Source organism: Bombus terrestris, chromosome 5, assembly GCF_910591885.1.
Source record: "Bombus terrestris chromosome 5, iyBomTerr1.2, whole genome shotgun sequence".
Taxonomy (NCBI): Eukaryota; Metazoa; Arthropoda; class Insecta; order Hymenoptera; family Apidae; genus Bombus; species Bombus terrestris.
In genome coordinates, this window is record NC_063273.1 from 10,305,213 (window position 1) to 10,331,005 (window position 25,793).

The following is a 25,793-nucleotide window of genomic DNA, read 5'->3' on the forward strand; positions in this document are numbered from 1 at the left end:
AGTCCAATTATTCGTGGCGACAGCTCTGTTCGAATTCTCGTTCCCCTTTTTTCTTCCTTTTTTTTACGTCGCTTTTACTCTTACGGTTTTTATTCCATCGTTAAAAGAGATTACAATGGCCGTGGATAAGAGCTGAGTATCGCGGGAAGGAACCCAGCCACGATGGACGTTTCTGCTTGCACACGCACACACTTTCTTTTCATTCTGAAGCGTAATTAAGGGAATAGGGACGTGATTTCTTTCTCGTAATGGAGAACGCTGAAAAGAAGAACTAACGTGAAAGACGCTGTAGAATATGTGGTCGAAATTGAAAAAATGTATACTTCGTACCTTTATATGTACGCTGTTCTGCGTAAGAACTTGGATACTTTAGACAATTTGTAGTGACAGTATTTTAATTTAATCAAGGCTAGTTAATATGTAGTTAAAAGCAACATTTAAATATCATACTGTGCCTTTCATGGAATCAGTTTAAAAGAACTTTTATAATCTAATTCATAACTTGGAAATAAAAAAATTTGAAGATCAAGCTTCGCATAAAATAACTATACAAGATTCGACAATTGCATAGCTAAATTTTACTCTTGCTCGTTGACTTTTAAAAATCAATGAAATCCTATCATAACATGAAAAACAGTTAGAGCCTAATTTTAAATGACAAACCAAAGTTTATTACATACACCTGGAAAGATTCTTCGCTCCATTGCAACGAATCACTGCTTCTTCGACATGCGTTTGAGGTTAAACCCGTCGAAATACGGTCACAGATAAGCTTGGCAAGATTAACCACCGAGCGAGTCGCGCACCGATGGATTCGTGTCTCTCCTTTGCGCATCGTTCGACGATAATTACCGGTCGCGCTCGCACACAATCGAAGTATCCTGCAGCGAATCCTGCGTCTGCATCCTGTACAATGCGTGTCCGCTAGGGCCAAACGCGGAACACTCGTAATTGTTCGGTCGTCGGGGCCATTGAATAAAATACAAGCTACCGGTCGCGTTGTCTGTCAGTCCGTCAGGCCTGTCTGTCCGTCACGCTGACGTGGGAAGACGCCGCGTGGTTCCACCCCGAAACGCCTGCTACCGAAAGCTAGTTACGATTGTTGTCGAGAAACTCGGAGTCATGCAATGCTCGCCCATTCCCCTTCCGTCGCGCCGCTTCCTCGTCTTCTGCTTCCTCGAACGCCCGCCCCCGCTCTCGTCATGAGCAATTTCACAGTCATGCAATCATAATCAACTCGAGATAATAGTTTTCTCGGCCGGCCACGCTGTGCTCCGCATAGACGCCCACGGCCGCTGCGGGACAGCCAAGGACTTCCGGTTACGATGGACCTTCTCTCGTTTCCATAAGAGTTTCTCCTAGAATTCGTATCTTCCTAATGTAAACGTATTCTCAATATCCTGTGATGATGATTCCTTTTAGGAAGTCGAAGTGTTTTGTAATGGATATCGATGTTAGGTAGTCACCAGATGGAGAATTTAAATTGAAATAAGAGTGGGAGGAATGAAAAATAAATTTCTCCTTTAAGAATAAGAACAAGTATTTCTCTTCTATGAGTGTATTTATTGTCCCATTATGACTATGATTTTAGTTAGGAAATTGAAGTATTTCGTAATAGATACCGATTTTAGTCAAGGCTGGTCGAATAACGAATTTAAATTGAAGGAAGACTGGTTAAGGACGAAAACAAAGTTCCTCACAATAATTTTCACAACAATAGATACATATTTTTCTACGACAAGTGAATGCGCCTGTTTTATTTCGTAGTAACTATTTATTTCGAGAAACTGAAGACTTTTATATGCATCAGAGTTATTGAATGCTGAATTTAAATTGAAACAACGGTAAGCGAAAACGAAGGAAGAGTTTCCGGCAATTTCATATGACCGATTGAACGCGATGTCGTCGAGATATCACTAGCTGCTTCTAAGACGAACGCGTAATTTGCCACATCCTGTTCCAATTACGAGCGTCTGTTAGCTTCCAGCACGATTTCTTTTCTGACCACCTTCCATTTCACGAAATCCTATTCTAGGATGATTGAAGCCGTTAGCATTACGGTTTCGCAAAGAACCGCAAACTAACGAACGCGGAAGAAGGGCGAAGCCGTGGAAAGGGTAGCCAGCGACGAAGTCAAAATATGTCAATGGCCCTGCTGCGGTAGACCGCATAAACAGTTACAAGTCTAACCCCGAGGAAAAGAGTGGGGTGGCTTTGAGTCATGCGAGGTGACGTGTCGACAAGCCTAAGTGCGCCATCGTCTCGCCTTAAACAGGGAATAATGAGCGACGGTGGTTTCCTTTGCAATCGAAAAGAATATGCACCTTTACCGGATGCGATGAGTACGCGGCACGGCGGCGCGGCAGCAAGAAATTGGGAAACCGCAAATTGTGGCTTCACCGATGAACGTGCATTCTTTTCTGTTGAAAGCTTCTAGCTGTAATAAATCAAATACCTCGTCCTAATCACGTTTTCTTTAACGAATCTTGAATGTAAGGTGTGCGTAACCACAATAGATTATCCTTTTTTTTAAAACCAACAACTTATATTATAATTAAAAGTTGCAAGTGAACACTTCATTTTAATTCATATTCTATACGCAAGTATTTTATTCGATGAAAGTGATCGATGGTTTCTATCATATGAAACATAGAATAAAAAATAGAATTAAGTAAGCCAGATTAGATTCCATAAGACTTAATAATATTACTTGAGAACTATTAATCAATAATACCAAGAATAATACCAAACGAATCAACACGACCTAAATACGCTTTTCCAAGTATCAAAGCCTCCCTAATACTCCATCCAAATGAAAAATTCAAGCACCCCAGTTTTCGCCGCGTTCTCTCATCGAGACTGCACGAAAGGGCTCGTTGACAATGCTATTCACCATGTCGTTCTATCGAGCGTGCTCCGGAGAAAATAGCACGGGGAACCCATAGTGCATTAGCCTAATCTAATGACGTAAAGAACTAATAAGCGAGCCAGGGCTGAATCCGTTTCCCATTCGGGGATCCCTTTTCCTCCGCCGTTCTCGTCATTCTATCAAGGTCCTTCCATTTCTTCGCGGCCCCTCCACCTCTGGGAACCTTCGCCATCAGGCCCGAGGATAAACTATCTGGTACCCGTAGAGCTAATGCATCGCACAATAGATCAATTACATACATTAGTGGCTCCATGGATAGCTGAGGGTGTCTATAAGCTTTTCCTCGTCCTCCTCTCGCTGGTTCCCTCTGTCTGTTTCCCGTCTTCCTTCAACCTGAATCATCCCCCCTTCGTCTCCCTTGTCCTGGCTGGATATCGATATCTCGGGGTAGCATCGGTGCGGAGGCGCGAGTATGAACCGGGCTTTAACTGGCCATTCTCCGTGGCGCGCGCGTAGGCTTACCAGACGTCTCCCGCAGTGTAATGAAGCTTTATTATTAATACTCTTTCGGGTCGCGTTCAGCTCGCGCGCGCCAGAGGCCAGCCGAAGGTTTAATGATTTTCGGTGCGCCAGTTAGTTATTGGGCTCTTTGTCTTGAGAAACGGTCGACCACGGGAGAGCACGCGATGAATTGTACTGTTCTTTATGATACAGACGGATATGCCCGTGTCCCAGCAGCCTTTCTCTTTCTTCTTAAGAAAAAATTCAGTGTACTCCTAATTCCTAGACAACTCGTACTTCTACAGTAGATGAGGTTATCAAACACTAAGAATCGAGTGGAATAGTCGGTCTAAATAGGTGGCTTGCCAGGCGCATTACAGAATTGCGTAAATTGAGTTCCCGACAGTGGGAATTTACGCGATTCTTCGAGAAGAACTTTCGAAGCTGAGGAATAAGGTACGGGGCACGAGGTAAGCCGTGAGCGCCATCGTCATCGCCGCCGGCGCCGGTAACAACAGCAACAGCAACGACACGGCAGCAGCAAAAGGCGGAGTAGAGGAGAAGAGGAGGAAGAAGAAAGTGAACGAGAAGCGGTACGATGACGACGAAGAGGAAAAGGAGGAGCACGACGAAGAGGACTACGACGACGACACGAGACGTCTCAAGCAAGGCGAAAGCAAGCGGCGCGGGCATGCGAGGGAATCGTAAGTTAAGGTGGGACGGCAAAGGAGGAAGGTTAGCCGGCGTAAACATAAAGTTCCAGACTTACGACGCGAGATCCCCGATAGCTCGTCCGCGGTGGGCATAAAAGCATTAAAAAGCGGCGAGGCAAAAACGCAAGTGCATACATACTGGTACACACGTGTATATACGATTCGAGCGTGTGGGTGAGAGAGAAGAGCTTATATAGGTATATTCAAGAGACTGGCTCGTCTTATTCTTCTTCTTCTTCTTCCATTCCTTCTTCTTCTCCTTCTTCCTTTGCTTCTTCCTCCTACTTCTCCTTCTTCTTCCTCCTCTCCTTCTCTTGGTTGTTGGTTGCATGCGTTCTTCGCGGTAGACCCCCGCGGCGACCAACCTGTCTTTCCAACACCGTTCCCCCCGCTATCTCGCCGTGGATATCCCGATAATACCAGACCGCGTCTAAATTCTTTTATAACCCTCAAGTCCCTCCGCTCACCGAGGGAGCACGCATCGAGCCGCGATAACGATAATCGACGAGCGTGAAGTCCGGCCGGACCGCAACCGTCCGCGTTCCGTTCGCGTTGGATTACTCCGATGCACGCCTTTGATTGTATTTTTTCAAGCATCGCGCTGCCACGCGATTACTCGTCGCCGATAACGCGCCGCCGTCAGCTTTTTAACCCAGTCGTAGAGCCACTCCGCGTGGATTTCCACCAATATAATCCCTGATTCATCGGTAATTTGAGTTACGATCGCTCGAATGATAAGAACGACTTTCTTCTATCTTTTGCTGAAATTACTTTAAGACGGTATTATGGCTGATATTCAAGATTTGGATCGTCGAATGGAAGTTGGTTGATCGTGTAGCGAGTTAAGGAAAATAGCCGTTTTTATGAGTTCTAATATGTTAGTTTAATTAATAGCGCTATAGCAGGACTATATACAACCCGGTTGATGATATGTGGAGGAAATGGACACTCTAACTGTAGAAGTGATTAGACGTATAACCGCTTCAAATAAGGTTAAAGCAGCTATTGAGTGGTATTGATATTTCAATGTTAGGAAGTGACCAGGAAACATAAATAACTCAAATGAAAATTAATGAGGTCATATGATATTTCGTGGTAATTACTGTATCGTATTTGTGAAAATAATAGAAACGAACTTCCATAAATTTAACAGCAGGATCTGAGGTTCGTTGAATTTTACATAGCCCAATACTCTATCTACGAAATGTACTAATCAGAGATTCCATAAACACGGTTCGTCTATTCCAAGATCTATTAAACTTCAGAATCCTAAACTGTATTTGTAATGCCTAGAAAATTATGACTACAAAACCAGGATTAAATTTCAAAGCCCTAGTATATATTTCACTCCGTTACTCGAAAATGCTCTTTCAAAACCGTCATTTCTAACTTCAATCTCCACCATCTCTAGCATCTCTACAATGAGACGACTTGAACATAAAGATTAGTCAAGAATGCCAAAAATTCTTAATGGAACCAGCATAAATAGTGCGATCGTAGATGGAAAAGGAGGACGTACAGTTGTGTCCAAAGTGACAGGGGACAAGCGTAAAGAGGCGAGCGCCGTGCCCTTTGAAATATAGGCTCCCCGGCGATAATGATGAACCGTGTTTACACTGGAGGGAGCTTCAAGGGGCGCCTCGTCGGGGATCCGGATCGGGGGCGGGAGGAAACGGCGGGTCCCGGGCCAAACGGGGTGGAAAAGGTGGAGGCGACTCCTTTCTCATGTAAATACGATGTAGCCGCGTGTAAAGGCGGCTGACCGGTCGTGTATGTGGCACAATGTCGGCTGCTGGCCCCTCGCAGGCCACGCAGAGCTTCACGATGATGCACCGAACCCGAGCCCGAGGGGGAAGAGGGTTATATGGTGCCTCGGTGCTGATGGTGGCTGAGAAGGAGGCGAAGAAGTGGAGGTGGAGGACGGCCGCCCGTAAAATATATCAGCCGCTGTGTGACTTCTCGGGGCAGCCACAAATCACGCGACCCCCCGTCGCTTCCCGCCAAGCCACGGTGTGGGTGTACCTACGTACACGTTGCAGCGAGCACGAGTACACCTTCCTCGAGAGCATCGGACCCGGAGGTGGTGGGTGATCCTGCCAAGCTTACTGGCGGCGGATGTTTTCTACGCTCGGGTCAATGCTTGATTGGATACACGCGCGTAAGTATGTGTTTAGAGTATTCGTGTATTCCAGGTTTTAAGCAGTTTCTTTCTGGAAAGTTTCTAACTGACTTTAGGAAATATAGATCCACCTGGGCAGACTTTTTTGAGGTAAATAGAAGGTTTCGAGGTCTTCGCACAGAACATGTTTCTGATTAGACGACTATATTTAGACGTGTTACATTTAGAGATTGATAATTACGAATATATGAAGTCCTATGCACGCAATGTGTCCTAGCCCGAACACATGATAAATTAGTGGCTTGAATCTTTCACTAGTGTGTACATTTTCAGAGAATATCATAAAAATAGTTTAAAAATATATAAAGATCATAGCTATGTAAAGTTGTAGAAAGATGAAATAAGTTACTTCTCGATTATACACAGATTTTATTTCAAATTAATATAACGCAATGTTATATTCATAGATTCGAGAAAATCTCGATTTGGCGTCATACGATTATCAAAATCGTATCAGAAGTTGGTATTGTATGACACATTATTAATTATCATTCATCCCCTACTATAACTAGTTCCAACATCGACGTTGCTTTAGAGTACGTTTTCGAAAAGGCAGCTGTAACGTTAAGCTTTGTATATTACGTATTTGTAGCACAAAGCGGACGCTTTTCCTGGCAGCGACAAAGAGACACGAAGGAAACAAAGAGAGCATCTCGGCCGAAAATACACCGAACGACGGCAAAGTCCCGATGACGAAGAGCACACGAGTGGGGTTCCGAGGAGCGTGCGTCCCGAGGCAGCCTAATCCGACAAACCCATGTATCATCCGAAGTTCGTTAGAAACTTTAAACGTGGCAGTGGTCAGGAGGATGAGGGAGGATATCATCTCGTATCCAAGCTGCGAGCGTACAACGCGATCAAGCTGGAATCTTCTCCGGTGAATACTATTAATGAGGGCCCGTCCGGGAACGAGAAGCAGAAGAAACGGGGAACGCAGAGAAAAGATGCTGAACCAGCCGGCGTCGAGGGGCACACGGGGTGGGTTCTCTTTTCAAAGGAGCTGCCTTTTGTTGGTCCACGCTACGAGCGAGGAAATAATGCGCCGTGGAATGTGACCCATGCACCTCTTCGACCGTGTGTGGATCAACGTGTGCTCGATCCTGATGCACGCGAGCGGGCACCGTTATGGTACGGACAGAGGATGACGCTGGACGATGATGACTTTTTGGGGCAGCCGGTTTTGAGGCAAATGGACGAGTAGGGAACAATGTTAATATTGGATATATCTTGAAATGTTTCGGCCGCACGAAACATTCTTCAGCAATTTTTGATTTTACTTAGTGAATCAACCTATGAATTGTAGGAGAATTAGGTGAAGAAATTCCTATGTTCAAGCACAAAATTAATTCGTTTTTCTCAATTAACAAATCAAAGACATAATAGCAAAGAAATATAAATTCGCGTAGATTGCCCCGATACTCTTACTATCAACATATGTCATCCAACTCTTAAATTTCAACTCCTGACGTCCAACGTCATGTTTCTTACTAAAGACTCGACCATATACATAACACACGAAACCGTTGAATCGGACAAAACAAGCGGCGGCCAAGGTACCTCTCAATAATCAGTGGCCGGAGGCAGCAACGGCAGTACGAATCGAGAGGTTCGCGGCGAAAAAACAGGGCAGTCAGGGGACGCAAGATGGAGCACGAGACGAAAGCAAAGGGTCATTTATAACCCCGACGGAGAGGCACGTGATTAGAAGTACCAAATGACCGGCAGCCAACGAAAGAGGAGCATCAGAAAGAACGTGAACGTCCCTCGAAGACCTCCTTCCACTTCTCATTCTACCTTTCTCTTTCTTTGTCTCTCTTTTCCTTCTCCAACCGCGCGTCGAAGGAATGTTTTAAGTTTTAACCGGTAGCGAGCGGAATCATTATAATGATTCAAATCTACCGGGAGGAGCAGCCAGGGAGGCGCTTCTTCGCTCCGTTGGTTCGCTCGTTATTAATATCGAATAACGAGATGCTGCGAACGCCGATGGTATGCGTGCCCAGGGCGTATTCTTTATTAACGATGCACTCTCTGCCGTTCCCCGGGATCGCTTTACCAAAAACTTCATCTAACGCCGCGGACCGAACTATGTTTCCCAGCTGATCGTTAAATGGAACTGGTCTATTAGAGGTTTTGCTCGAAAACTGGAGGAAAAATGCTTCTTGTGCTGCGAGATTATAGTGGAAGAATACAGATTTCTCAGACTACAGGCGGTATTATACAGAGAAACTGGTTGTGTGGTACGATGGAGCGACATGATAAGCGAGTTAATGGAAAACAAGCGGATTAGAAGCGTTTTGATCTGATTCTAGAATTCTAATCCGTGTAATCAATATACTGTTCTATATTCTGTATCTTATCGAATCAAATCTTCTCGTGTCGTTTCTGTTTAGAATGAAATAGAAGAATTTTTTCCACTTATGTACTCCGTTATATAACACTGAACAATCTTGAATATAATGAAATCTATCATGAAATTGATAAATTTGTGATTTAAATCATACAACCACAAGTCATTTTGAACTGTTTATCGTAATTAACATACGTTTGCTCAATTTCATGAAAGACGACCGGAAACAAGCATCGCTCACAGACCACCTCGTTAGACCTTGTCCACCTAACAACCTAACACGTGTCGATAGCCAACGAGATACAGAGACGAAGATAAAGACGAGCCTGGTTTATCGTACAAAGAGGATCAGGCTGATCGCTGACTGTGTCCGAGATGTCATAACTCATCCGGAAGGCGACTTAATTCCGGCCGCGGCGTCACCTCGGCCTCCGTATCCACGTACGTACCAGCTCCGCTCCCATTCCGCGGCAATCCGCGCTTCATAAATTTTCATTTGAGGCCAGCATCGCCGGCCTGCGTGCACCTACGACAAGATAAATGCCCGGCGTAATAAACAAGCCGCGAAAAGAGCTGAGACAGAGTCCTCCCGTTTCGATTTTATTAATACGTCGACATCGATCGCACGACTTCCCCTCTACAAAGGCAGTTTTTCTCCTTTCGCGAATCTTTTTCGCTCCCCTTCGACTCTTCTTCATCGGGCGACGAGACATTATTTTCACAAAAGTCGCGCACGTTTCTAATTGCACGCGTGAACCTAATGATAATTGATGACGGTCCAGCGGTTGGAGCAGAGCTGTTTACTTGGGTTGGATCAGAGGATGGTAACGCTTGGCTCCTTCGCGCGTTATGGAAGCGATGCTACAGACGCGATACTGTCGGCCACCGACCCCCCGCCGCACGACCGACACACACAACTTGATTCACCACGGGGCCACTGACGCGGCGCTGCGGCCGCTTCCTTTTTGCTCGAACCGATCTCATAGGCGATTCACGAGCCCAATAAAAATGCACCGGACCCCGCAAGAAACCGAAAGGAACGCCTATCGCCCAGCGGAATCATACCTCGGTTTCTACCACGGCCTCTTGCGCCATGCCGCTTCGCCTCGAGACGTATTAATCGCCTGGAGAACGCGCTGTTTTTAGAATTTCCTGATTTTCCAAGAGATTCGGGTATATTTTGAGATATCTACGGATCCATGTATCTCGGTTACATCTGGGATACTTTTAGGTTTCTCTGGCTTTAGAGGATTCCATGTATCTTGGCGTGAGCTTTCGCGAGTTTCAGAGATTTTTGAATAAACTTTTAACCCTAGGTACTATCGATAGTTACAGTAATTTTTGAAGAAAAAACTATGGGCAATTCACGGTAAAAATTAATGCAACGGATTCTAAATCCTACACACAACGAAAGTTGCTCAATTCGTCAACTTGTTCGATGAAGAATTAATCGGCGGATTACATGCGATTCGGTCAGTAGGTCAGTGTATTATTTTCTCGGTCCCGGTACGAGACGAAGAGCGTCGTCATCGTGCGATGACGAGGTGGAATTTGCGGTATAAGTCGCGCGCACACGAGCGACCGAGTTCTCATGCAAGTTCTTAAGGCTCGTTCAAGTAAGAGAGAATTCTCAGCCCGTTTCGGTATTGTCTACGTTTGCACGTGGAACGCTAATTATACCGCAAAACGTTTCCTGTAGGTGGCATGCATAATCGACCCGGCGGTCGCAAAAGAAAGCGCTAATGGCGAGTCGATCGAGTCGATTAGCCGGCCGAAAGGCGAAAAAGAATCGTCGATGGTGCACAATGCGCTATGAAACGGATCGCACGGGCCGCGACTAAAGACACTGCCACGGCCGCTTTAATTACTTTCTTATCTGAATTCTCTTTAGCCGGCCGTTCCTCTAATGGCGTTCGTTTTTGCGTGATTTAATGGCGAGTCCGGGTTCGTTCTATCGAACGTACAGGAAAAATCGCTCGGTCGTTATCCGCGACCGATGAAAAAAATTGCAGTTAATGGTCAAGGTTGGAGTAACGAGTTAATCGTTTCGTTAAATGGAAACAGTCGCCGTGGAAATTAACGATGTTTTGAACTTGTTGTTCGAGGATTATCACCTTTGGAGCTTGTTAATTTTATCGAGACACATAGAATGCGCAAATACTCATTAAGTTAATTATTGTCTACGTAGAACAGATATTGTGCTCGAGTAGAGTTTCAAAGTTCGAACGAAAAAATGAGACGTAATTTTTGTAAATGATACACGATGTGTTTCAAGACACAGAATCGTAAAATTACGAAATATTGAATTTAAATTACATCATTAGTAAATACAATACGAATATACGTAACATGTAATTCAAATCTCGTAACAAAAACGAGCTGTGCCTAGGTTTATCTTTCTCCGGGGAAGCATCTTTATCTTTAGTTTCTGTCTTTATTTTTTAACAAAATATTCGTTATATTACATAACTTCTATAATCTACTCTGTAATTATATCGCAGCAGAATTTTGTATTGAATCAAATCACGAAGTTGCGGAGCACGTAACAAAAGTTTTTATAAAATCAACTAATTTTTACTCGACAAAAAAGCATTTCACTCACGTAGATCATTTAAAGTAATATCGATTCCATGATGTTGTAAGTAAAGAAATTTGAAAAATTTGAGCTTCGCTTTTCACATAAGTCGTCCAATTTTCCTGAATTACTTACGAACCACAGAATCCTTCAAAACGATGTCACCAAAAAATGTCAACGATTCGCGTGCGACAAAGCATCGTAACCGCATTTGTGAATACTGAAAGCCAGCTTTGAATGTCCGCAAACCGCAGTTCGTTCGCCTGCATGGTCTGCGATATGGAGAGTTCTCGAGAGAGATCTTATTTTCCTCGTTGAAAAAGAAGAAACGAGAGCAGGTGTTTCTCGGTCGGCTGAAGGGACCGCAAACACGCGAAAAAGCCGCGTCTCGCTTCGTTTCGCGAGGAAACGAAACGAGGGAACCGCAACAGGGAGCCGCGTTTAATGACAGACCGTTTTACGGTCTTATGAAACACGATTGCGGGCAACTCTGGAATTCCAGATATTTCGTTTAGATCGGTCGTAGCCGGGCCGGTTGGCTGGCAGGCGGGCGCGTTTGCTTTCCGCGAAACTGTCTAATTGCGTGCCGGTATCCGCGAGCGCCGGTTTCTAAATTACACGAGACCGATTGTGAATACTTAACGAGGACGAAAGCGTTCCCCGTACAGGAAGTCGGCCGCGTTTCTAGCTGGTCGGAGAGGGTATCGATCTTGGTACGTGATTTCGTTTCGTTTCGGTGGCTAGAGGAAACGTGATTCAAGGCAAAAAGTATGGCGTTCGTTTCAAGAAACCCGACTGAACCGGTGAATGCCTTAAAGATGGCTACGTTTTTATAAGCGAATATTATTTTGAATTATATTTCGATTTTCCGGAAGTATTACTATGTCGCTCACAAAGGATACCGTATGTATAAAAACATTTTCTTGAAGGACTAAGAGCTGAAAGATTGAAGGATGGCCACCCGAGTGATCGTGTAACTGGTATTTAAGATTATTTGAAGACTAGAAAAGGACACCGAGAGTGTGGCATTAAGACACAAAATTATTTGAAGTTCAGGGAAGCCCACCGAGGTTAAATCATCGAAGCTTAACTTTAAAACCTTGTATATCGATGAAAATCGTTTATCTCGGTGATACGATTATATCGTATACCATGAAAACCGATGTTTGAACGTTGAAACGATAGACGCTGGAAGTCGCTGGCGACTGCGAAACTTTTCGAGGATAAGCGAAACGAAGTTTGAATTTAACAACGGAATTTCTCTCGCCCTCTCTCCCTCTCCCCTGGTACCATCGTGACGCCAGTCATATCGATAACCCCTCCTCGGATAATTGAACTTAACGAAGTGTCTGGCAGCGTGGAAACGAATTCGTCGTCGAAACGCGCGCGCGCTCGCGTTCCACACCCCACACGGCAGTTACGACGACGATCCAAATCCAATCTTCCAATCGGAGTCAATTACAGGCTGACAATGCCCGGACTAGCTCGCTGCCTAAATGTCAGAGCCCGTACGAAGAGCGACGGTGTCATTTCGTATACAAACGGGATTACGCGATCTAATTCACAGGCTGACAAAAGGCCGACAAAGAAAGCCGCGAAAGTGGAAGCCGACCCCAGCTTCCCGGTGTCTTTCTATTACCTTCTCCCTCGCTGATTCGATCCCCCCCATGCCCTGTCATTCGTGCAATTTCACCGGATCTTCCTAGGCAGAACTTCGATTCGCGGATCCTCGCGATGTCCGCGTCTCTCGTCGATTGACACTGCTCCCAGCGTTTATTGAAATTGATTCTACCGGATCGCTTTTAACGTCGTTTACCGTGGCCTCGTACGTCTGAGATTCTGTTTGAAAACTGAATCTTGAACGGCTGCCTGGGAAAACTGATAGCGTTTAACTTAGTAGATTCTATTTCTGCCTGAAACTCTTTTCATTTCGTTGACGTTCGTAGTTACAGAGAACAGAGATTGAGACGAGGATGTCATTCGAAATTCTTCTAAATTCCACGAAACAGGAAACATACACTGTCGGCCAATAATTTAGAATCACTTCTTCAAATGTATTTATACCAAACTTCCTGTTAATTTAGTTATTAATTCGAAATTAATTAATTCGAAATTACAAATAGCAGTTCCCTTTAGTTTTAAATCTTTGGTTAATATTTCTTAACATTTCAAAATTCCTTCAAATTCCCAAACTTCCTGTTAATTTAGTTATTAATTCGAAATTAGTTAATTCGAAATTACAAATAGCAGTTCCCTTTAGTTTTAAATCTTTGGCTTATATTTTTTAACATTTCAAAATTCCTTCAAATTCCCAAATATTATGTAACACGCAGTACTTCCAAATTTTCAAGCAAAAATATTTCCGCGTGAATTTACAGATCAATTACTCACACGGGTTTCCAATTTTTCAACATCTTACACAACCTATACGTGCTCCTTTACTTGCCAGTTTCGTAGCACGACCTCACACGACCCGATTTTTCCTGGTCAAAACACAAAGTCAGGCCGGAACAACGTCCATGCCAGGACACTCGAGTCTACTTCGCATGTTAATATAATGTTTTAGGTGGCCGTAGCCGTGTCGACAAGTCGGGGATACTCCTCCGTATCCCAAACGTTGCCCCTTACAAGGCAGACGGGTAGATAATCGCGGCATTGTCTTACATCGGCGCTTGTATTATACGCGTCGGGAATCTGTGCACACGCTGTTGCACACGCACGCGCTGCAGAAGTGCAACACGCGTTTTGCATTGCGCGCTAGTACCGCGACTCTTATTTCATCCGGACGACGATCAGCCGCAAACGAACTGACGAAAGTAATCACCCGTCCGCCGTAGAGTTCTCCTCAGCACGAATTCCTTTCTCATTGTTTGCATCTGCAGGTCAGTTCACCTAGTGTCCTCCGGACGGTTACTTGGAGTCGATCACGAATTGTAGTAATCGATAGAGGAACAGGGCTCTTTGTAAGTTTCAATGGATCGCTGTTGCGAAAACTCTCTAGTCATGAAGAAATCATTACTAAGATAGGAGCTCCTTAGAAGCCAATTTCATTAACTCTAGCTTTTATTAATTTCTTAATTTCATAGCATAGGTATATAATTAATATTCAGTCCTTGGGAAACAAACGACATATTTCGATAATAAAATGTCAGAAATAATAAAAAATAGCAAAAAGTCCACTGTACTTGGTACATAACCAGAGAATTGCGTGTGATATTTCTTTCCTACTATATATCACATCAAATTTTGTAAAAATCTTATCAACAGTCCTTCAAGGAATAAAACCAAAATTTACGCATGTTTAATATGTTCCAGCAGAAATTTATCGTGAATCATCTTTACCACGAGTAGCAATCACAAATTAATCGTTAAAATCACTCTCACACTCTCACCATCCTACCAACAATTTCTTAAAAATCAAAACCAAACTTCCGACATCTTCTACTCAAAGCTGTCTCATAATAACAGGTTTCATATTTTTGAAAACATTGGTAATCACTATCGCATAGCTTATGCAGTAGCAACCGCCAAATCAATCGGTAAAAACGCTTTCAGAACTGAGCTGAATTATTCGGGACCGCGACGCAGCAACGTCAAAGAATCTGACAATTTTGCCCATTATTTTAACAGCCGGTGATGCACGTTCGAGAGCGTGTTTCGGCCGGTGGATCAAGGGGGTAAATATTGCAGTATGCACTCAGCGCGGAGACAGGATACACAGCGAAGCCGAAACCACCCCCGCCGGTATCTGGTGGCGGCTAGCGTCTATGTATTAGCGTCCGCATATATTATTTCGCGGGATAGCTGGCGTGCATGCTGCGCATAACCGAGCGTTCCGCTGTTTCACCGTTGTTCGTGCATCGCTCTCTCACGTGATACCGGAATACGTGGCACGCGCAGGTACCAGTTCACCTGGAACGGGACTTCCAGCGGATATCAGCGTGTGTACGCTCCAGATAATGGCAGCCGCAAGTTTTCCACAGATACATACGTATCGAACCAGCTTGAAAATCTAAGCGATCATGAGCGATGGTTCAAGGGCGAGGCAAGTTGCGGTTTAACGAGAATAGAAAGGGGTGAAATGTTCGGTTCGAGCGATTCGAATTTGCGATGCTTGCTTGAAATTCGTACTTCGAATGGTTAAATGGTCGACTGTAAGTTTGATTGGCACCTGGGGTAGTTTTGGTACGATGGGAATGAATTTGGAACTTGTTACTGGTGTTATAGATTGCCTGGATATTAGAACAGAAATTCAAATTCAAAATTGAGCAACTGATAAAAATGATATATAGGAATGTTATTCTATTTGATTCTTTAATGAGGCAAGTATTTTATTGAAAAAACTCACAATCTATAAATGGAAGGTTACAACGTTCATGGAATAATCGCAAAAATCGACAGAAGAGTCGATGTTTTCACAAAAGAAGTACCAAAATCCTCAACTGGAAGTTCGTAATCTGCATTGAATATTAAAATTCTATAGAAAACTAGATATTCTTCTGAAAGTATCAGAATTCGTAACTCGAAATTCATAGTACACATTGGATACAAAAATTGCATGAAAAATGAGAAATTTAGCGCGCACTATACTCCAAGACTTCTTTATCGAAACTGCAAAATTTTAATTTCGAGGTTCAACGCGTGCCAACATCGCATGTTTCTCTTAGAAAATTTCGGCAGAGAATCGCAACATCTCGTCCAAGACGGATAGTAGTCGTGAAGAGGAAACAACGGCGAATCCGACGGAAGGATGATCGCGCTTTTACGAAAGTCGCGGTTACTCCAGGAGAAAGCGTCATAAATAACAGGCGAACTTTGGATCTGCTGTTGTTTTCTCTTTTCGACGCCCTGCGCACCTCTTGCCATCTCGTCCCCTCCCACTTTTTTGCTGAATGCTTTCTCGGTCCACGGATATCGGCCTGGCTCCGCAACCCGTGGCGTTTCGGGGGTGTAACTCGGTCTACGGCGTCGCGAGACACAAGTAAAAACCAGCCACGAATAAGGGGGTCGACGGTGCGAGTTACATTCATAAATAACGGGACACGTGACAAGCGAGCCGCCGTATTACCGTGTCTCGTGCGTGCTCGCGCGGCTCGAGCCCCCGAGCTCGCGTGCACGGTACCCGTGGGATGTTTCTGACAGAAAACCTTGTCCTCGTTTTGTCGAAAATTCGGCGACGATATTTCAGATATTCGCCGTGTGACACGTGCTCCTCCTCTGTTTTTCCGACACGTGGGGTTGTACCGTGGGACACGGTGCAGGTGCGTACAGACGTGGAAATATCATGGTTTCGTCTATCCGTATCTTACGTTAAAATGCGACAATGTAAAATTGTCAGGATGCAACTGTCAAAATATTCTGCACGTACGTTTTTGATATCTCTAAATCCATTTAAAAATAGATTGAATGTTTTAGATTTGCAAACACGCGGAACTTAAATCGGTCAACTTTACGTTTCAGACCCTTTGCAATTTCAATTTTTCCAGATATACGATTCGTGTGCAACTTCTATAAAACGGAAATAATTTACATTGACCAACGGTAACGTGCAAGGAAATACCATACATAAAATCATAAATTTCAAGGTAAATTTTACTACATAATATTTGTAGCATCTTCTCTTTTCATCCAATTTATGGAGTCTTTTAATGTTTCTGCCGATCGGTTCAATATAGATTCCTTCGATAAAACAAAAATCGAGTATTACCGACAACATCTCTAAAATACGTTGAATCTGCGGTTGCCCCGTATCGTCTGAGAAACTTCAACGCGAAATTCGCAGGTATGTCCGCAAGAGCACCGCAGAGAAGTTCGCGAAATACGCGCGGGCGAAGGGGATTGGTGGTCAGTCGTAGCGGGCCGGGGTTTAATCCCTTATCCCTTTAAGCGTTGTGTATTATCCTCGTAAAAACTAATACAGAAGCGACGTTGGTCCGGCTCCGCCTAAAGCCTGCTCTCTCTCCCCGAGCGAGGGACGCATAAAAAAGAGGGAAAAACGAGAGGAGAAAGGAAAGGGGGCGGTAGAAAGAGAAAACGGGGAAAAAGGAAAGGAAAAAAGAAGTAGACGAGTCCGAAGAGTGGAAAGAGGGGCCGGCAACGTCGGCCCCAGGGGCTCGAAAATACGTCGGCCTCGCCTCGCTTTAGCTGGCGAGACGAAGATGCGATACTGGCCAGGAAAGAGAGAGTTTTACGCACAAGAGGGGCGATATATCACCGGGCGACGAAACAACCAACCCCCGACGAGAGTTGCATTTGCATCAACGGACTCGACGTTCTCCCACAAACACGACGACGTGAACCAAACAGAGAGAGACACACGTACGAAAACGATGTTGCACACACATATTCATTGAAGCAACCGATCGGCACCTTTTCCAACCCCTTATGCACCCCCTGAAGCTGGCGGCGTACAGAGGCGCAAACGCCATCCTTTTCCCTAACCCCAAGGTCTGATTTACATTTTCTTTCCTGGCGCAAAGTCTCGTTCCACTCGATAAGAGGAAACGCCTCGATCCGACGGTATTTCAACCCTTGCGAAGGAAAGATTTCCAAGGCTCGGTTACTCTAAGGTTCTCGCGAAGGGAGAGCTCGGTTGAAGGAAGAATGGAAAGAGAGAGAGAGAGAGAGAGAGAGAGAGAGAGAGAGTGCGTTGGCCTACGGGGTGGATCGTGAGAGGCTTAATAAAGTGGAAAATGCGACAGTGGTGTCGTTGTCTTCTCTTTGATTCGGCAACGTGTTTGTAGACTGAGTAAAGCGTGTTTTTTGAGGGGGAAATGGAAAGAATATTCCAAGAGGAGCTTTATGTGTTTTAGATGTTTGCACATGGTAGATGTAATATTGTGTAGATATATTTTAAAGGAAAAAAAGGGCTGGTAATGATTAGTATCTTTCGAAGCAGTAAAGTTTCCAGACCGTTAGACGGAACTGTAATCTGTTTCGCGTCACGTTCGACAAGCATTTACGATTGCTGGGAGCGTCGTAAAGAACGGAATAATGGGCGACGCTTGACCGCATGATGGACCTGGTTGCACCACGTGAGATCTATACGCGGCTCGATCGTGGAAGAAACACGAAACGTAGCGAAGGAAAGAATAGAAGATCTAATTTCCAAATCCTACATACGATCTTACTATCGATGAACATACATCGACATCATCGTTGATAAATATTCCAATATTCCAACAGTAAGTGAATTTTATCGAAGCGTTTGAACTAATGATGGATTAGTAACCAGAAAAAATCACGAGATTGTAAATCTGCATTAACTATTAAAAAACAGAGCAATAATATACTCGTATGTTACTTATTACTAGTAATTTAAATATCGCTCATCATTAACATCAATTGCCTTTTCATCATTTTTGGAAGTTTCGTGAGCAACTATATATACAAATTAAGTTTCATCTGAGTCTCCTGTTAACAAGGGATTATCCAAACAAGAACTCAAAGAGGAACGCAAACGCAAAGCGATCTTGTGAATAAACGTGAACGTGGCAAAGGAAATCAGGAATACGATTTCTAGAGCGACATATAGCTGGGACAAGGTGTCACAGCGATAGGTTAGCCGAGGCGAAGCACAGGATAAAAGCTTCGCCCATACTTTGAAGATCAGAGGCCTGGCACGAGGCTCTCCATTCTCTGTTCCATTCTGTTCTCCTTCTCCCTCTTCCTCTCTCTCTCTCTCTCTCTTACGCTCCCTCTGTCACTGTCGCTCTCTTTCTCTCTGTTCGCTCGCGCCGTTTCCTTTCTCGGTTTACGCTCTATAAACGGAGGCAGCAGCAGAAGCGGCGCCGTTACACGATCACTGAATCGTTGTTGGTGATAGATAGCGCAGCTGTTGCGCGCGAGATCACACGATCTCGAAATAGTTTGCAACAATACGCGGCCCCGGGGTTGCCCGCGGCCGAACACGTCGATTTAACGAACCACCAGCCGCTTCCTAACACCTAAAGGTCGATACCTGACCGCCATCAGGTCCGGCTTTATCTTTAGTCGACCGAGAATTATTGTCGAGCATCATACTCTTTGTCTGCTAATGTAAATCCTATTGATAACTGAGTTGAGATGCTTTACATTTATGCTATTTAAATATAGAACAATAGATCTTACATTGGAATTTGATGTCTAGGAATGATTTTTGAGTGCAAGATAGCAGAAAGAAACATTTTTTTGTCCAATAAATGTATATCGAATTTCATTTCGTTTTCTAGCGGCAAAGCTTTAATGTTTTGGACGTTTGAAATCATCGATGATTTTCTTTAATGTTGTGATACTTCGTGTAGTATAGTGCATTCATCGTTGTTGATCTATAATTATAAAACGATTAGTAAGACGTGAGTTGGTTCTCGTCATGGAAAAGTTGGGAATAACTTGCAGATGGATTGAGTTGTACTACTTACAACAAGTAGAAAGATATCTTACATATAATTAGTACTTATTAGTGTGAAATCGAGGTCCTTTTGATATATACCGATGTGTTATACATGTAAGAGGATATAATGAGAATGTTCTTGCACAGAAATACCGAGGTGCCTTTCCATTGAATATTCATCGTAATGAAATATATGTAAATTAGTACAATATGCAATTAGTTGAATACAGTAAACGGTCGATTACCAGAAACAATACGGGACTTGTTGCACCCCTGATCAATTGCAACTATGAATTAATGAAAATACGATTAAACAAGTCTGTAAACGTAACAGAAATTTCAAAAATAATTACAAAACATCAATACTTAAAACTGAAAAATTTCTAAACTTTGTTATTGCAATTATTTGTGATTTTAAAATTCCAAGATTCTAAATCCTATTCGAGAACGAGACGGTTCCAAGAAGCGTTTGCAAATTATTGGCTGAGAAATTACGCTGCTTGTTGCACCAGAATAGATAAAGTATCAATTTCAATGGGACAAAGGAATTTCTATATAAATGGCGAATAATTGAAAGACAGTTCGCTGGCACCGGAGACAGCCCTAAATAGAAACGCGCGAAAGTGCGTTTAAGAGGTGGACGATTAGTCTGATTCATCGCCGGACGACTCTCGGCCGAAGTTAAAATTTATACCATCTGTTTAGTCTGCGAGGCGATCTCTTTTTTCGCCTCCCGGTACCCTAACCCCTCCCCCGTCTAATCCTATGGCTGATTCGCAGGAAAATTTACTGGCGTACGAACTTGACTTTCTATTTGGAAATCTGCCTCGAAATCACCGAAAGAAAAACCGTGGCGATCTCGCGACAGCTAAATATCTAAGAAGAGAAAAATATTCTTCTTATTCAATTTACTTTTACTGCGAATTTTTATGTAAATGAAAGAAATGGGATCCGAGAAAACATTTGCTTCTTCCATTCAATATTATAAAGAATGCTATACTTTCGAAGCTTCATATATTTTTACATATACCAGGCATTTTTATATCTTTGAATTTCTCACAAATGCAGAAATAGCCGTAATCTAATAATTAATACCATTTGCACTTTAGTCAGGTTACAAATCAACACTATGTCGGCTAGTTTCGAGCACAACTTTTACGTCAAAAATTCGCATAACATTTCTTTTTAACATATTCATAAAAAAATTCAATGGTTTCATTCATTTGACAAATAGAAAGGTAGAAATAACAAATAATTTAAGAGATGCCTAAATATATAAATAAATATATATACAGCACTGATTGTTAACACTTACATCGCCCTAGTGTAGCTGCACCAGAACTCGTGCAGTTAGAATAATACTTAAATAAGCTTTGACGAGACGTCACGACATAAAAAGGAAGCAGAGATTCAGTATACAAGGGAACGTTATCAAAGATTAGGTCCAAACGGGCGATGAATTTGAGTAATTGGCAAAATACGCGACGACGGCGGAGAGAAGAGGATGAGAAGTTACGGCCACTCGTTTGCTCCCCCGCGCCGTTATTACGTTATGAGAGATAGGGCGTATTATAAGGAAGACCGGTAGCCGGTGGGACCAACGAGTTTACGGTTTAGGAAAGGCGAAAGGGCGAGAGAGCAGAACGCAAGAGGCAAAGAGAGGAGGCAGTCGCTAGCTACCGTATAATTACACGAACGCCCCTTCCGGAGATGACGCGTTATTGCCCCGGGGCGACTTCCTCATGCGGCCCAAGCCGAAATCCTCAGGACCCTTCCAGGAGGAGGAGGAGGAGGACCCAAGGGGGATAGAGGGGATAGCGTAATCGCCTCGTTATGCCGGCTCTTGACACGTTTCGGGGATTTATAGAAAAACGGGCACGAAAATCGTCCGGGACCAGGCATTAACTACCGTTTGCCACATGAAAATTGCTTCTTTCTTCGTTTGCCCGAATTCCTCCCAACGTAATCGTTTTCTGGAATTGTTGCCTTTATGGTAGGTATATTTCATATGTTGCTGATCCATGGCTATGTGCATTCTTCTATATTAAATTCTGTATTTCGTCTAGCTATTTTGAGAGACGATGCTTAACGTTACATTGATCGTTTGCACTTAGGTTACGCTTACTCTGTGATTCTCCATAAATAAACAAATCCAAATAATTGTAAAATGTTTTGGTAATATTAATGTAAAATTTCTATAATTCTTCAAAAGTACGAATAAACACTTCTTAAGGTAAAGATAAAAAGAATTCTACCTTTTCTACAACGACTAATGGTCAAACATTTTCTTTCATAGACATTGTGACTTTAATTGAAAATAGGGTTGAGCCATTGTTAAAAATGGGAATTCCTATTCACCGCGAGGTTTAATTTCCCGAAATTTTCCGAAACCCGAAATGGACAGATGAGCAATGGAAAGAATTAATGCGATCGTTTTTCAATCCGGAACGTATTAAATTGTATGATTTGTATAAAGTAATATATGAAGGAATAATCCGGTCGTTCGCGAACCGACGACGATCTACATTCTCGAGTCGCACCTTCTATGCCCATTCTTTGAACGAGTCCCTTCAGGCTATATTGCTTCGCCTAGTTTCTTCGTGCCATCCTCTCTCTCTCTCTCTCTCTCTCTCTTCTCGCTTTCTCTCCACCTGGTCCCAGCGTGTGATAAATGGCCTTGTTCCATCCACCCTCGTCCTCCGTCCTTCGAGAAGGTCTTATCAACTTAGACGCGCACCGACTCTCGCCGTTCTCTCCGCCATCCCCGCAGTGGCCACACACGCAGAAACCCCATTTCACTCTGAAAATTCGCTTCCATCTCATTCGAACCGTCTCTGGTATCGGTTAGAATTCCTAGCTTCCTATTGTAGTAGTTTCCTTCCATCGTTTTCAATTCGTGAATCGAGAAGGTATCTACAAAGGTTAATATTTCGGCATTTGGAATCTTAATAAAGAAGGGCGAGACAAATTTTAGACGTCTTGGAAATTCCTACAAAGAAGATATTTTAATGCATAGTGGGATGCGAGGTGAATTGTGCAGTTTTATATTTTTTTGAACATGAACACGAAGAAATAGAATTTAAGTAAATATGTTCCCGCCAGAATTAGGATGTTACCAGATATTGTAATCGAACACCTTAGTTTGGATACGATACATATATCTGTATACTAAATGCATTTTGTATATTTTCGTGTCCTTAGTTCAAGAGAGATAAGAACTCTCTATCTTTGTATTCTATCAAAAATCACTCAAATTCTTGAAAACGGATCATAGTGAATCTATAAAATTACTATAACGACTTCCGAATTAGCTCTCTTGGCTACGTTCAGAGATTAACTATTAAATTCCCCCATAAATACGTAAATATCCGTAGTCTACTAATTATCGAAACTATAAAGATCTTTATTTCCTCGTTTCTCATTGCCATTTCGCCGAGCAAAATCGGAGCCACGAAGCAGAGACCATACAGGAGACCTCGTTACGATATGACGTCTTCTTTTTCTCGTTTTCGCTGGAGCAGGATATCCCAGTGAGCTATACTATCGTAATGTCCGTGCTGAATCCGTAGTCCCGCAGGCGGGGGTGCAGGGATGGGGATCGCGACCAGGACAGCGGCGAGGGAGGAAAGAAATGGCCCCCGGAGGAGTAATAGAGGCTACCTAATAGCTCACGGAATTACCCCTGAAACACCTTTTTAATGAACTATTGCTACGGGAAATGAAAGTAGGGGAGACGACAAGCCTCCTCCCTTCGTTCACAGTTGAAAACTTTTTTTTCAGACTAACTCGCGGATCTCTATTATTCTTTGTAATTGACCATCCCCTTGTGTTGATCGACAAAAATTGCCGCATTCAAGAGAAACGAGGGGGAGGGAGAGAGAGAGAGAGAGAGAGAGAGAGGAGTAAAGAGTGACATAGAAAGACGTTCCCTATCGCTCATAATAATTTCCACCGTACAACTAAACACATAAATAATCTTCTAATTAAGAAGCAGTCGAAGAATTCCGCTTTACAAAATATTTTCGCGGATGGTTTCGGAATTCGTGGGCCTAAAGAAACGTGAGGAATTCCCAGACAGAGGAAAGACGCGGTCCGACGTATCTATCCACGGAATCGCGAATAAATTCGACAGGGAAGAGTGGGGGATCGAGAATGAAGAAACGCAGGAAAAAAATCCTCGCGTGGACGGGGGCAAGCTGGGCGCAGCGAGAGATCGGTCGAAAACATTCCGGGGAATTAGACGCGGAGTCTCGGCAGGAGATAAAGAAGAAAGAAGAAAGAAATGGAAGAATATAGAAAAAGACGATAGAGAAAAGGGAGAGCCTCGAAACGAAGACGAGGAACAGGGCGATTTGTCAAAACGCGCCACGGCGCCCTCTCTTCGTTCCAACCCCTGGTCCATTTACTCTTTCCCTCTCATTGTTATGCTAAACACGATCATAGACGGCGGTATGGAGAACGAAAGTAGTCTAAAGACTCGAAATTCGTTTGTACGTGAACAGAAAATCGTGTTCACCGTTTACTCGTCAGTGACGATTCTCTTGAATCGTTGTTACAACGCTAGTAAAACGTTCCATCGCGTGTTTTCAATGATTCGTTTCGTCTCGAGGGAGAAACGACACCAAACACCGAATGGTTTCGCTTGCATTTTGCAACGCGACGCCGTTGAACACTCGAAGGAAACGGACGTTAGTAAAGTTCGATGACGTCACAGAGGACACGGCGAACTACCCCCGTGGGAATCAAAACGTCGGCCACCTGACCCATTAAGGGGTGACTCGGCCTCACCGTGGTGGTTTCTGGTCAGCTAGGTAAGGGTTTGGATTATAGCTGTAGCCCGCGGTGTTTACGAGTCCACGAAGGCCGATTACAGTCCGCTCGTCCGGTTAGGTGATCGTTTTACGAGAAATAGGTTCGCCCCTTAAAGTCTTTATGCCCCCACGGCCCACGAACGTGCTCTGAAAATGTAAAGTTTCACGGGACGGTTTCCAGGCGATTGGAATTTTCAAGCCAGTAAATGATTGAAAGATTGTAGGTTTAAATTCATCGTTTTCTAACCCCATAACGAACGGTATCGAACAACCATTGATATACATTCGCAACTATCCCCTGTTCAACGACATAGTATCAAAACAACAATGTTTACTTGCTCACGCATGGTGAGGTTCACTGTGCGCTTAAAAATTAAAATCAAGAAAAAAGACGAAACTCATAAATTACGTAGGCATTAATGACGAACTAAAATTCTATTGATATTTTCGAACTAATTGTCTGAACCTTACGTTATTCATTTTGTACATGTCGTTATTTCTTCTTGTACAATAATTTACGAGATATAAGAATATTAGTAAATTATGAATTTTCCTTTCAAAATTTTACCGTTTGAATTTAAATACCACAATTAAATAACTTGTATATCAAATCAAATAATTTTATGTATGTATATAAAATTTGTAAAATGTACTTCTTAAACTACCAAACTTCTTAAATTACCAAACTTGTTATCGTTGTGTAAGAAAAATTTATTAATACCAATATCTTACGACTTATACAATTTCACTAATAACCTTAGTTCAATTGTGCAGAAAGGCCATAATCAGCAAATTGGAGTGGTAAAAGAGTATCAATATTATACTCTTGTTGTTAAATAGATGCCCTTCTATCAAAATACCTGTAATAACATGAATATGAAGGCCATTAACGTAATTCGATCGCCGAACGGTAGAATTGGGAAGATCGATTCGAGTGTTGAGGGTAAGAATCATTTCTCAAAGCCTTCGACTGTTATTTCGCTGCCACATCGAATTAGCCCTCGTTTCTTTGTTCTACTCCTCGTACGTAAGCAATACACTCTCTTGTCCCCGTCGATCGTTTTCCAACCCTCGGCCTTCTCTCTGGCAACCAGGCCCGATTTCATTTCTTTTACAAGCGCCGCGTCATCATTTTTCATAGACCCCGTCGCCGCTCGGTCTCGCCCTTCTTGAACGGGGGAGAGAGTTTTCACGATACTCCGGCACAGTCACCCTCGACACATTTTGCACCGGCAACACGGTGCGAGTCAAGTCGAAGGGATAAGAAAGAAGAAGATGGTAATACCCTTATTCTTTGCCACCGTGAACCGCATTGGCACTTTTAAGCGACTCGACCAATAACGCTGCGTCATCGTTGCTAACGGGCTGAATCCGCCCGAGCTGATTTTCTGCTCGCGACGAAAGCTTATTGGTTCACTTTCGTAAAA

At 43.4% G+C, this 25,793-nt stretch overlaps 1 protein-coding gene across 5 annotated transcripts in view; it reads right to left on the reverse strand.

The window, feature by feature from the left end:
• The window catches only part of LOC100644518 (homeobox protein homothorax), a 500,427-nt gene that overhangs the window by 74,829 nt on the left and 399,805 nt on the right, over positions 1–25,793 (reverse strand). The gene's annotated exons all lie outside the window — the stretch shown is intronic.